Source organism: Ochotona princeps, chromosome 1, assembly GCF_030435755.1.
Source record: "Ochotona princeps isolate mOchPri1 chromosome 1, mOchPri1.hap1, whole genome shotgun sequence".
NCBI lineage: Eukaryota > Metazoa > Chordata > Mammalia > Lagomorpha > Ochotonidae > Ochotona > Ochotona princeps.
The window spans coordinates 92,298,648-92,311,194 of record NC_080832.1 but is presented as its reverse complement, the minus strand read 5'-3'; positions in this window follow the sequence as shown (position 1 = coordinate 92,311,194).

The window sequence follows — 12,547 nt, the reverse complement described above, 5'->3', positions numbered from 1 at the left end:
CATCCCATATCAGAGTGCCACTGTGAGTCCCAGCTGCTCTGTTTTTGATCCATTTTCTTACTAATGTACCTGAAAAAAACTACAGCAGATGACCCACATACATAGGCCACTACCACCCATGAGAGAGACATGGATAAATTTCATGAATCCTGTTTGAGCCTGATTCAGATGTGACCATTGCAGCCATTTGAGGAATACATCCGCAGTTGGAAGATCTCTGCTGCTCTTACCTTGGTTTCCAAACAAATGAAAGCATCATTTAAAGAAGCTCTAATTCATATCTATTCTATTTTAAAAGTGACTGAATAAGTAATGGGATAACAGGACACATGCAAATTTGAATGTTAGGCAGAATTTTCTTATTTGAGAAGGAATTAGGTAGTAAACCTTTAATTTTACATCCAATTCAAAATCAATACAGCATGTATCCTATTATGTCCTATTTCATGTGTCAAAAATTAGACTAAGTACTGTAGGAAAGAGACCACTAGAAACAAACTTGGGCATTAGTTTAATATGTATAAATTATTTATATTAAATATATCCATAATTGTTGAGAAATATTTCTTTGTGTTAACATTTTTCTATTAATGCCAATATTAAGGGCATATTTTATCCTCATGCCTCTTTCATTTCTTTATTTTATAATTTATTGTGTTAAAACAAGAAACTTTCAAAACCAAATAATTAACATTTGAGGCATACTAAGTGGAGGCTGTGGAAAGAGGCAATTCACATGAATGATGTCCTGTCACAATCTGAACGACAGTATAAGTCATAGACTTAAATTTTGGTAAAATCAGTATCAATACGTGATTTAAAGACATTACAAAATCAATATTTAATCTATGCAATATCATTTTGTTTTAATTTTTAAAAGATTTATTTATTAACTCAAAAAGGCAGAGAAGGAAGGAGAAATCTTCCAACAGCTTATTTACACCCCTCCTAGCTGTAACAGTCAGGGCTGGGCCAGGACAATGTCAGGAGCTTGCAGGTGTCTTGAGGTGTCCCACGTGGAAGCAAAGGCCCAAGGACTTGGGCCGTCTTGTGCTGTTCCCACAGGCACATTAGCAGGGATTCTGGATTGAAATTGGAGCAGCCAGGAATCGGTACCCAAGTGGAATGCTGGTATATCAGGCTATATCTTTACCTGCTACAACACAATACCAACCTGATTTCTTTGATTTTTAATCATAAAGCTAACTCACAAATTTTGTTACTCTGACAATTTGATTTTAAAGTTTAATTCTTTTAAAATACATAGTTATTAAGTAGCTGACTGTTCTTGTTCCTCAAGTGCTGTTATGCTCTCTAAGTTTACAATAGGACAATTTATAATACGTAAAATAACTGGTAGGGAGTTAATAGTCTGGCAAGTTTACTAATGCTATCTTCATGTTATTTATGGTATTATTGAGAATAAAATATTTCTTTAAAACATTTTTTAGTTAAGGAGGTTGATAGCAATGCCATTTTCTTCATTCCCCAAATGTCCAGAAGAAGCTGGGGCTAGGCATGAGCCAAAGCCCGTAACCAGGAAAACCATGAGTCCTCCCCTTTTGGGAATCATGGAGCCAACTACTGGAGCTCCTATCTCTTCCTTCCAGGGTCCCGAATCTGTAGCGGGAAACTAATCTGGCAGGAGCACAGAAATGGAGAAGATATTCTGCTGTGGAAGTGTAGGCGTCTCAACGGTTCAATGCCTGCTCCAAGAATAAACTATTCATTACTATATTTTTTTGAAGAACTGATACATCAGTTTACTAATTTGTAGTTCTGTGAAATTCAGTTGAGCTGCAATGTATTAGTATTATCATTAGGGTTATTTTGAGAAATATACTGTGGGACAATGAAGTAGTTATTACTAGATATGTTCCATTATATGTATCAAATCTTTAAAAGATATATGGAGAATACATATAAAATGCATAGATTTTAAGTGTTTTGCACCAAAGTAAACTTTATTGTTGTAACTTTTGAAGTCTTTTCATATCTTCACATTTCTAAGAACAAATTCAACCTCAGAGAAGGAAACAATGATAAACTAAATATTTTTCCAGCTATCATTTAAAAAAATTATCCTTTTAAGTAAATGTATGTTGTAGAAACACTCTGTAGCCTACCACTCTTTGCTGTGAACATTGCCATTTTTCACTTCTGTGTTCCTAGAACCTTCATTTCTGCATAGTGGGGGAGACCACATAGGTAGTTAGGATTATCTCGTCAAATATGTGCATCTCATGCATTGCACCATTTGAAACTTGAATGTCACCTATTTAATACAAGAGGGCTTTTGCTGATCTCACCTGTTAAATAGAACCTATGACATTCTGAACACACCAGACCCTGAGTTTCATAGCAGAAAGGAATTTCCACGACCATAGGAGTGAAAATTGAGGTACTTGTGTCAATTCAGCAAAAAGATTTGACTTGGAAATGAATTAGTCTGACTCTGATATGCTATTATTATAGTGAAAAAGGTACTGCTGTATTTTCTGCATATTAATTGTAAAACAATAAAATTTGCTTTGATTTGCCATGTTTTGTTTCAACAGTGGGTTTGTGCCATACAGGAATTTCTAGTTCCTTGTAATATACTTTGCTAATGACATTGTCCAGGTACAAACTGTACCAAATAGCAGAGTCCTTCCGCATGACCAAACTCTTGGTTAAAAAGCTTAGTGTCTAGACTGCTAAGTTAAATTGATTGGTAAATTAAGTTAAAAATCAATTTGATCAGTTTAATTTAGATGCAATCATTCTGGAACCTATTCCTCAAAAGCAAGGTTGTTGGTTTAAAATTTGGAAACTGCTGTGAGTTTTTCTGACTTTTGCAAACCAACGCAAAAATTACTTTAAAACAGTCAAGGCACTTTCGAGTTTGAATTATCCAATAATCATAAAATGCATTTTAAGACCTTCTAATACTTGTAGGACAAACATAAGTTTTAAAGGACTAAATAGGAATTTTTAAAATGACCAGAGTTATGTAGTGTTTGTTCGGTTGTAGATTGAAAACTGAAACCCTCACCTTCCTTCTGGGATCCCATATGGGTGCCAGTTTCTACTCTGGCTGCTCCGCTTCACATCCAGCTCCCTGCTGTGGTCTGGGAAAGCAGCGGAGTATATCACAAAGCATTAGGACCTTGCACCCACATGGGAGACCCAGAAGAAGCTCCTGACTCCTGTCTTTGGATCAGCTCAGTTCTGGCCATTGCAGCCACTTGGGGGATAAAGCAGTGCACGAAAGATCTTTCTTTCTGCATCTCCCTCTTTCTGTATATCTGCCTTTCCAATAAAAATAATGAAATCTTTTAAAAAAAAGTACTAAAAATGGGTTTGCAACTTTGATATACTGAAATGAAGTTTGAAATGTTCCAATTTATTTCTTAGTGTTTTATACTTTTCTATCCCATCACAACTAAAACCAGGGGAAAAAAGATGACTTAAACATTACAAACTGAGTATGCACTTCTGTATTTATTAGACTCCTAATTTTGAGTAATCCAGAAGCATCTGATAATACCGATGTTAACTGTTTAATGTAGTCATCATCAGCCATGTTGGAGAACATAATGTTTTAGCCAAGTTGAACATTTTATCTGAATTTTGGATAAACCTCTTAACCATGTGAAATTATCTTCAAAAAGAGCATAGGGAAGTCTGTGCTCCTTCTTTATAGAGCTGTTATGATTGTTAAAGTATTTTCTTAAAAGCTTTTGAAAAGTACTAAAACGGACATGCATATATGTATATATAAATGTGAATTAGGATTTCAAAGAATGATGCTACATAACTTTTTATGAAAAATAATGTAGAAAATCATACATTTATGTGTCATTTAAGATGTCCATGAAAAATATTTACTAAATGTATGTCAGAATCTCAAAATTTTGCACACCAAAATAAACTGGTTTACTTTGAAACTCATTTACTTGTTTGAAAGAGCAGGAGGGAGAAACAAAGAATTTTCCATTTGCTGGTTCAGTTTGTAATTGGCCACAATGGCCATGACTGATCCAGGCTGAACCAGGAGCCAGGATCTCCATGATGGTCTCTTTGATTGGTGGTAAGGACCAAAATACCTTAGATCATTTTTTGTTGCATTCTAAGGTGCACTATAAGGAAGCTGGACCAGAAGCAGAGCAGCTAGAACTTGAAAAGGGTTGTCATTTGGGATGCTGTCTTTGTAATTGGAAACTTAATGTGCTATGCCACCACTCTGGCTCCAACAGACTTAATTTTGTTTCTACTTTTCTCAATTTTTAAAAAAGATAATTATTTTTACTTGAGAGAGAGAGATGGGTACAGAGAGGCAGTGAAAGATTTCTCATCTCCTGGACCATTCCCCAGAGCTGTGCTGATTGAAGCCAGGAGCCAGAAGCTTCCTCTGGGTCTCCCAAACAGTTGCATGAACCCAAGTCTTTGGGCCATCCTTTGCTACTTTCCCAGGCCGTAAGCAGGGAGCTGGATTAGAAGTGGAGCAGTCAGGATGCAAAGCATCACATGGAATGCCTGTGCCACAGAGGCAGAGAATTAGATTGCCAGCTAATGTGCTGGTCCCTTCCCAAAACTTGGCAATAGCCTTGCAATTTTATGTGGAATGTTAGCATTTTTACATGGAAAGCAATATGAAGTTTGCATAAATTATAAATAGTACCCAAGAAATACTGCAAATTTAGAAAAAGATAGTGTCAAATTGATAAAATTTTGAATTTAAATATTACAAATGCTTCTCATGAACTTATGCCATTTGCTAGTTAGGATACATGAGGTCTTAGATTTTTTTTCACGAGATGTCTCCATTTTCTGCCATTAGATCAATTAACACTGTCCTTTCCCCAGGTGGTTCTTACTCATCTTTAAGCCAAGTTGCTGCAGTTAATGTCATTCTGTTATTGAGAACAAATAATGTATTTATCTTAGTTGTCTGACTTCCACTTAATATTGTTCAGCTATGAAAGTGATGAGATCATTTCATTTCAGCCAATTTTATGTAGTAAAATGTCATTTCCAGGTTAAGGTGTTTCCTTGGATGATAGTTGAAATAACAAAATCAGTAACATATTTAGTGAGACATCAGATATTAAAAATATATGAACACCTTAGGGTTTTATTCCAACAGAATTACTTAATGGCATACATATTTATAAAATCAAATGTTACTTACACTAATTAATATTCAATAATATTTTGTTAGGTAATCTAAATTTAATAGACAAATTACTGTTTGACTGCTTTTAATATTTCTAATTTTTAAACTCCCAATATGCATATAGATTCTTAACAGTCTCAAATATTGATATGATTATACAGCATTGTAATCAAATTATATTCCATATCATTGGAATTAATTGATTTAGTCTTTTTTTAGTGATTTCCATCAATTCCAAAGACATGTGATGTATAGTATTTATGATTTTTCTAAAAGGCCAAACTTAAATTACAATACCTGTGATAGGCTAACACAAATTCCTATTCTTTACCTAACATTGGACCCAGCAAATTTCCAAAGTGTTAAAAAGAAAGAAAAATTTTGCTAGTGTAAGTGAATGGAAAGTGCTGGAATCCAAGAAACTAATTCTTCTGAGATAGACATCAGATGTTGTATCTGCATTCAGTACTACAATGTTCTGTATTTGTTGTGAAAGGAAAAATACTTTTAATTTTTGAAGTTGAAGTCTGTGATAAATTATACATGACAGAAAACTACAGTTTTTAAAAGTTCAGGACATTATATTCTTTTAAAGGTGTAACAGTCTTTTGCTTTTCCTATCATGATCTATTTCATGTCTTCCCTCTTGTTCTCTCTGTCCGTACTTACATGTACACCATATTTCTAACCTCCTAATCTCAGTTTGCCTTTTTTTTTTTTTACTTTAGAAAGTTTTTCAGTTTTTCTGATAACATTGGTTTCTTCCATTCCCACTACTTCTCATGGAGCAGGATTCTAGCTATATTTTTCATTCCAAGTATATTTCATTTCTTATTTTCATGTTAATTTTCATTTCAATGTCCTGTCATTAAAAATACACTAAAGCATAAAATATGCAATGGTGTATAATCTATGATAGGAAAAAAAATTTGGAGAACTCCCATTTTTTTTTTTTTTTTTTGCAATCATGTGTTATACCTCCAGGCTCCATGAAGTCTAAATTGTATGGTTAATTAGAAAGAGCACACATTACATATAGTAGGACAAATAATTAGGCATGAAATATATATATAGACTATTATTGCACAAGATTGCATATATTCATTCAATATCAATTAAAATCATGTATGGGGTTGTTGAGACAATAAATGAAGAAATTGTTTTTTAGAAAAATCACTGGATTCAGTGATATTCACAGTAATGAAGTACATAATACATATGCCTTTTACATCATAATTTTTAGAAAAAGTTTACTAAATAACATTTGGTCTCACGTACATGCTTTAGTTCTATTTGAACGTAAACAAATTTTTACCACTAACTTACTTTATATTTCTGAAATGCCAGGATACAGTTTAAAGAAACAAGATATCAATACTAATTCTATTTTGAAAATAATTTTAAAGCAATTTGTACCTATAATGCTTCCTGTTTCAAGACATTTAAAGTTGCCTTCATTCCATTTACAGACTTTATGCACTGGTCTTAGTGAATTGCATAAGGTGGTTTATTTCTAGATTTTATATTTTGAAATAGTTAATTGAAGATGTTTGCTTAGTTATTTTATACTATTACAGATGACAAACCTGTGTTAGCAGTTATTTCTGACTGCATTAAATGTTTTTCAATTGCTATTTCCATTTTTTATGAAATTTTTCATATTTAATCCAATAAATCATTCTTAATGTAGAGGCTAGATTGATTATATTTAGGACTTTTGCTCCTTGAAACATAGTCATAAATTTTGTCTGCTTCTCTCTGTCTCTCCCTTTCCCTCCCTCCCTCCCTTCCCCTTCTTCCCTCCCTCCCTCCCTCCCTCTCTCCCTCCCTCCCTCCCTCCCTCCCTCCCTCCCTCCCTCTCTCTTCCTCCCTCCCTCCCTCTTCCTCCCTCCCTCCCTCTCTCTCTCCCTCCCTCTCTCCCTCTCTCTCTCCCTCCCTCCCTCCCTCTCTCTTCCTCCCTCCCTCCCTCTTCCTCCCTCCCTCCCTCTCTCTCCTTTCCTCCCTTTCTCTGCCTTTCACACTTTGCCTGTGCTGTTGATAATGAAAAAAGACAAATGGGAAGGGAAGAGCCAATATTATGAGAAAAACAGAAGAATTTAAATTTTCTCATGTAAAAAAAAGGCAAAGTTTATGGTTAGAAGATTCAAACTATGGAATATGGACAGAGATAATGAGACAGAAAAGGGAACATTTTCCTGCAGATGGACGTCATCCTGATTAGCATCAGGTACGGAAAACCTGTGTGTAATACATTTTTTTCCAGAGAGGCTTTAAGTAAAGAAGGCAAGTGTCTCTAAATTTCTTTTGGAAATAGGAGACTCATTATATGGCGTAAAACACTATTGAAGAGAAATTGAAATTAGTGGTAACCAGTTCCCATGTTTTAAAAAAAGTTTTATTTGGTATTCTTATTGTGTGTGTAAAGACAAGCACCTACTTTAAAGGCATCCAGTGGTGTGTGACAACTTCTCTGCTGTTTTCTGTCACTCTCATAATAAAATGTAACCATCTGAGATATAAAGTAGCACATCAAGTGGGAGTGACTTTTTCTTCCCAACTGTAATTATCTTTTATGTATTAATAATATAGTCTACATGAAGAAATTAAGAGGTTAATTTTTACGTTGGATGTGGGAGACTGATGCCTGTCAGTCAACAAAAACAGCAATTTTGTTAATTCAGATACTTGGTAGGAAACTTAAGTGTTCAGATAACAGGAAATATTTTCTTAAAAAATGCTTAACATTGAATCACACCTTCTCTGGAATTCTTAACATATGAATGCAAGTTTTGTACAAAAATATTTTATTTGAAATTGATCCTAATTCTTTTACACAGTTTTCTGACTTGTAGATTGAGGAACAAAAGCCTAAAAATGCTGTCATACTTATTTAATCATGTGTTTTTAAATGTCAAAATAGAATTTAGGTTATAAATGGATTCATTTGTTCTACAAAAGACTGTGGTAATGCTTTGTGAAAAATGTGATACTTTCATCTGTATTTTTTTCTATGCTGGGAACAGAACTATTGGAAGAATGATAAATTTGAGGAGAGATCAAATATGGACAAGTTCTAAGTTAAACATTTTATCATGATGTTTTAAGTGAACGTTCATATTGCTCAAAAACAAATCGTTAAGAGTCTGAGATTTTTATATTCTATTTCCAGCCAAACTTGGCAAAACCTCCATAGGCTTGGAAATCTCCATAGGCTTTTGAAAAAATACTGGGTTTGTCAAACTTTGAAATATAGTGTTTCCTACATGTTAACAGTAAAGCATTGCTTCTTTTGTCAAATTAGGTTTTTGGTACTTCATTTGCATCCTTTTTGTAAGGATTACAGATACTTCATCAGTTTTTATGTTAATATTCTAGTATATTGTCTGGTAAGAATATTCAAAAGCAGCAAGTTACACTAGTACTGTTATCAATCTTATATCTTCATATCAAATATAAATCATAATCTGTTTAATAAACTGCCATGCAGTTGCATATTTTCCATCCCATACTGAATTTTTTCTTACTGCAGTAGAAAAAGAATTAACTTTTCTATTGAACCTACAAAGAATGATACATGGGCCAGTTTTCAGTGCTAGGCTTCTTGATTCTGAAATTTGAAACTGGATACATATTCATCTCAGATTACCAATCACTGTTCTCTACTCATTAAAAACAAAATGTACAGTTACAGTATATGAATCCATGTGCACGCGCACACACATGTGGAGAGACAGAGAATGCTATAAGAAGGCTTGTACTTTAAAAACATATGTGGTTTTCAAAGTACCATCCTATATGAATATACTTGTAAATGAAGAAAAAACTGCAACAATGTTTTTCATGATAAAGTTTAAAAGATCTCATTTCAAAGAATTGCTGAGCACTTTTCTTGTTATTTTGTGCTAACATCATTGAAAAATTGCCAGTGCTTCAAGGAAACTTTAAATTATACAAACAAGACTTAAAAAGCACTATTTGGGTTATAAGCAGCATCAGATGAGTTGGGATTTAATCATATTTGAGTTTAGTAAAGCATTTTGATGGACAAACATAGATAGGACTAGTTATTACTATTTTGTTTTTTATTTCATTTTATGACAGTTTCATAGGCTGTGTGATTCCCTCAACCCCTCCAAAAAGCCCTCCCCCCATATTGAATTCCTCCATATTGTTATAATAGTACAGTTCAAATCCAGTCATGATTCCTTCATTGTAAGTATGAACCATGCATAGAGTCCAGCATCTTATTGTCCAGATAAATTCAGCAGTTTCATTGGGAGACCATCCCTGGTCTGAAAGCAGAGCTGGCAGAATATCATCCCATCCAGTGAAAAGCCACTACACAACTTCAACAACAATTTGCAACATCATGAAGTTAATTGACATGGTACTGAATGACCAATATGTTAGAAAACGCAAGTTCTTAATTTTTACTGTTTGAAATAATTAGATTTTTACCCAATTGTTTTTACCCAATTTTTACCCAAGTGTTTTTGTGTTTTAATGAGTTCATAACTACAGTACAATCTTAAAGATACATAAAGCATGCACACTAATAATTTTAAGTTAGAACTGATAGTGTTTTAACAAGTTTAATTTATTATGAAAAACTTCATGTAGCTTGCATAAAGTGTGTATCAGACATATCATTTTGGGGGAGCCATCAGTTTGAGAGTTTTCTGGCGCTGACAAAAAGTGGGTGTTTTTGCACATGCGTTTTTTTCACTTAGTACCCCTTGTTGAAAGGTTTTCATTCTAAAGTTTGTACTGATAGGATACTAATTTTAGATAAATTCTCATGTGTTAACAGACAAACCTACTACATTAAATTCTGGTTATTTTAATTATGTAGTAAATGTGCCTTATTGATTTAATTATGACTTTGTATGCAACAACCTGATTTCAGGCATAAGTCCTCATTCTGTCAAATGCGTATTTTTTTGTTCATTCTGTTCCACATTTACATTCAAGCTCTGTGGGTTTTTGTGTCAGGGAACAGCTTGTCTCCCTACCTTTTCGTGTTGTTCTAGCTGCTGATAATTCTGCAGCTGGATCAGCTTGTCCTGCAGCATGCTCCTGTTCCCACCATGTCTTTCTGTGCTGGATTTGTGCATGTGTGATGCTCTCTGCCATGCCAGCTCCTCTCTTACCAAAACACTGAAACATTATGTAGCTACTTCTGTCAGGCAGCACCTGACTCAGACTGTTTTGGGAAATTCTGTCAGATTTGCTGCTTCCTGACTTTCCCTCTAGACAGCATCTTCCTTGTGCTTTAAGCTTGTGTTTAGAATGATTAGCATGAGGGCTGGCACTAGGATGTAGCAAGTAGCAGGTAAAACTGCAACCTGCAGTATGGGCATTCTATATGGGTGCTGGTTCAAGTTCCAATTGCTGCTCTTCCAAACCAGCTAATATGCTTGGTCAAACAGTAGGGGATGGCCCAAATCCTCTCTTCTCCTCCCATTCCTTTCCCTCTCCTCCTCTGCCTTTAAAATTAATAAGCCTTTAAAAATACTTAGCAAGCTATAAAAACCCATATTGAAAGGTCACACTAATATCTTAAGCCGATATCTTAGGTTACTGCTATCTCTTGAGCCTTATCTTGCAGATGTTTAAAGAGGCAAATTGGACAGTCATTTAAATCTGCTTTTTACCCCAAACCTGTTGTATCCAAAGTTCAATACATGCATTTCACAAGATTCAGGCTTTTGAAACTCTAAACTCCACTTATTTTTGAATTTCAAAACCAATGTTTTCTTGTTCAGAACTAGCATTTATGTCATGATAACCCTGCATTAAGTTAATGCATGTAACAGTCTAGTCTGAATTGTCGTAACACTTTCAAAACCACAAGTTGCATTAAATAAATACAGCAAGCAGAAAATTATAGTGATAAATATGCCCAAGCAGGAATAGCCAGTGACTCCTCCCCCCAATTATTTTATAATATCAAGTCTAACATTTGGAAAGGATGAAGGGGAAAAAAGAAGAAAAGTATCTGAATTAGAGATTTTTTCTCTTTTTTATGAAAACTAACATTTTTGTAACTACAAATTAGATAGCAAATGTTACTGCTAAAATTGGAATTTTATATTCTGCATATTTGGGCATTTGATTTTGCAGATAGAGGCTTTAATTAAAGCACATGCTATTAGGGGATTGTTTTAACTAGTTGGATTTTAGAAAAGCTATCTCAAATAAAGGAGGTAGTTAATTATTATAAAATTGTTGAATGAGATTTACTTCAGTTCCTTGGGATTCTGTTTTATGACTAGTTCTCACTCGCTGATTCAACCTAAAATAACTTCCTAGATGTAATCCATAAGACACAGAACTTGGTGACAACTGGAACCTGTCTTGAACCTACCTTTCCAGACTTTGATTTTATTTTGTGCCTTTGCGGATGCGGCCCACTGGTGGCCTTCTGTTTTTTTTTTTTTTTTTTTTTTTTTTCTCTCAGACACTCGGGCTCTTCCAGCTCCACAAATGGAAATGTCCTCTTCACTTTCCCTAGAACATACTCCCTTCCATAATGGTGAATTAACAGCTTTCATTTATGCTCAATGTAATGACTCCCTAGTCTCTGGTCTTTTTCTCTTTCAGAACTATCTCTGATTATTTCAAAACTATTCAAGCACTATTAAAAATTTTGCTTATTTATTTTGACAGAGCTACAAAGGGAGAGCCACAGACAGAGCAATCTTCCATCTTCCCTTTGGCTTACTTTCCTTTGGTTTACTTCTAAGAAGGCCACAAAGGCTAGTGATGAGCCAGTGGAACCCAGGAGCAAGGAGCTTCTCCTGGATCTTCCACTGGGTGGTAATGGCCCAAAAACTTAGGCCTCTCCACCTGCCTTTCCCAGACCATTCGCAGGGAACTGGTTTGGAAATCAAGCAACCAGAACATAAACTGGTGTCCATATGAGATGATAGCATGGTAGGCAGCCTAACTGGATATGCCAAAATGCCCACCCTCTCCCCTCCCAGCACGTTGTTAATGTCAATATTTATTATGGGTATTTGTTTAATGAAAGAGGACCAGACTCAGAAAGAGAGAACTTGGCTTTCAAACACCACTCCAGTTCATTTCAATTCTTCTTGTTTAGCCTGTGGACTCCTTAACTGTCATTGGTCTAAAGTTTTGGGCAAAGGTTTTCAACTCTTTGTTATGCAAATCAACTCAGAATTTCCATGGTGTGCTGTATTCAGTAACTGTCCAACCAAATAGAATGATGATAAGAAACAAACAAAAAACCATGTTGGCTGGTCCATGTTGGGTGGGACAAGTGAAGGTAGTTTTCATTTTAATTGTCTCTCATTGATAGGGAATATGCAATTCTACATGGTATCCTATTCCTTGTTTTTTATGGTAGCCAGTGAATTATGATAC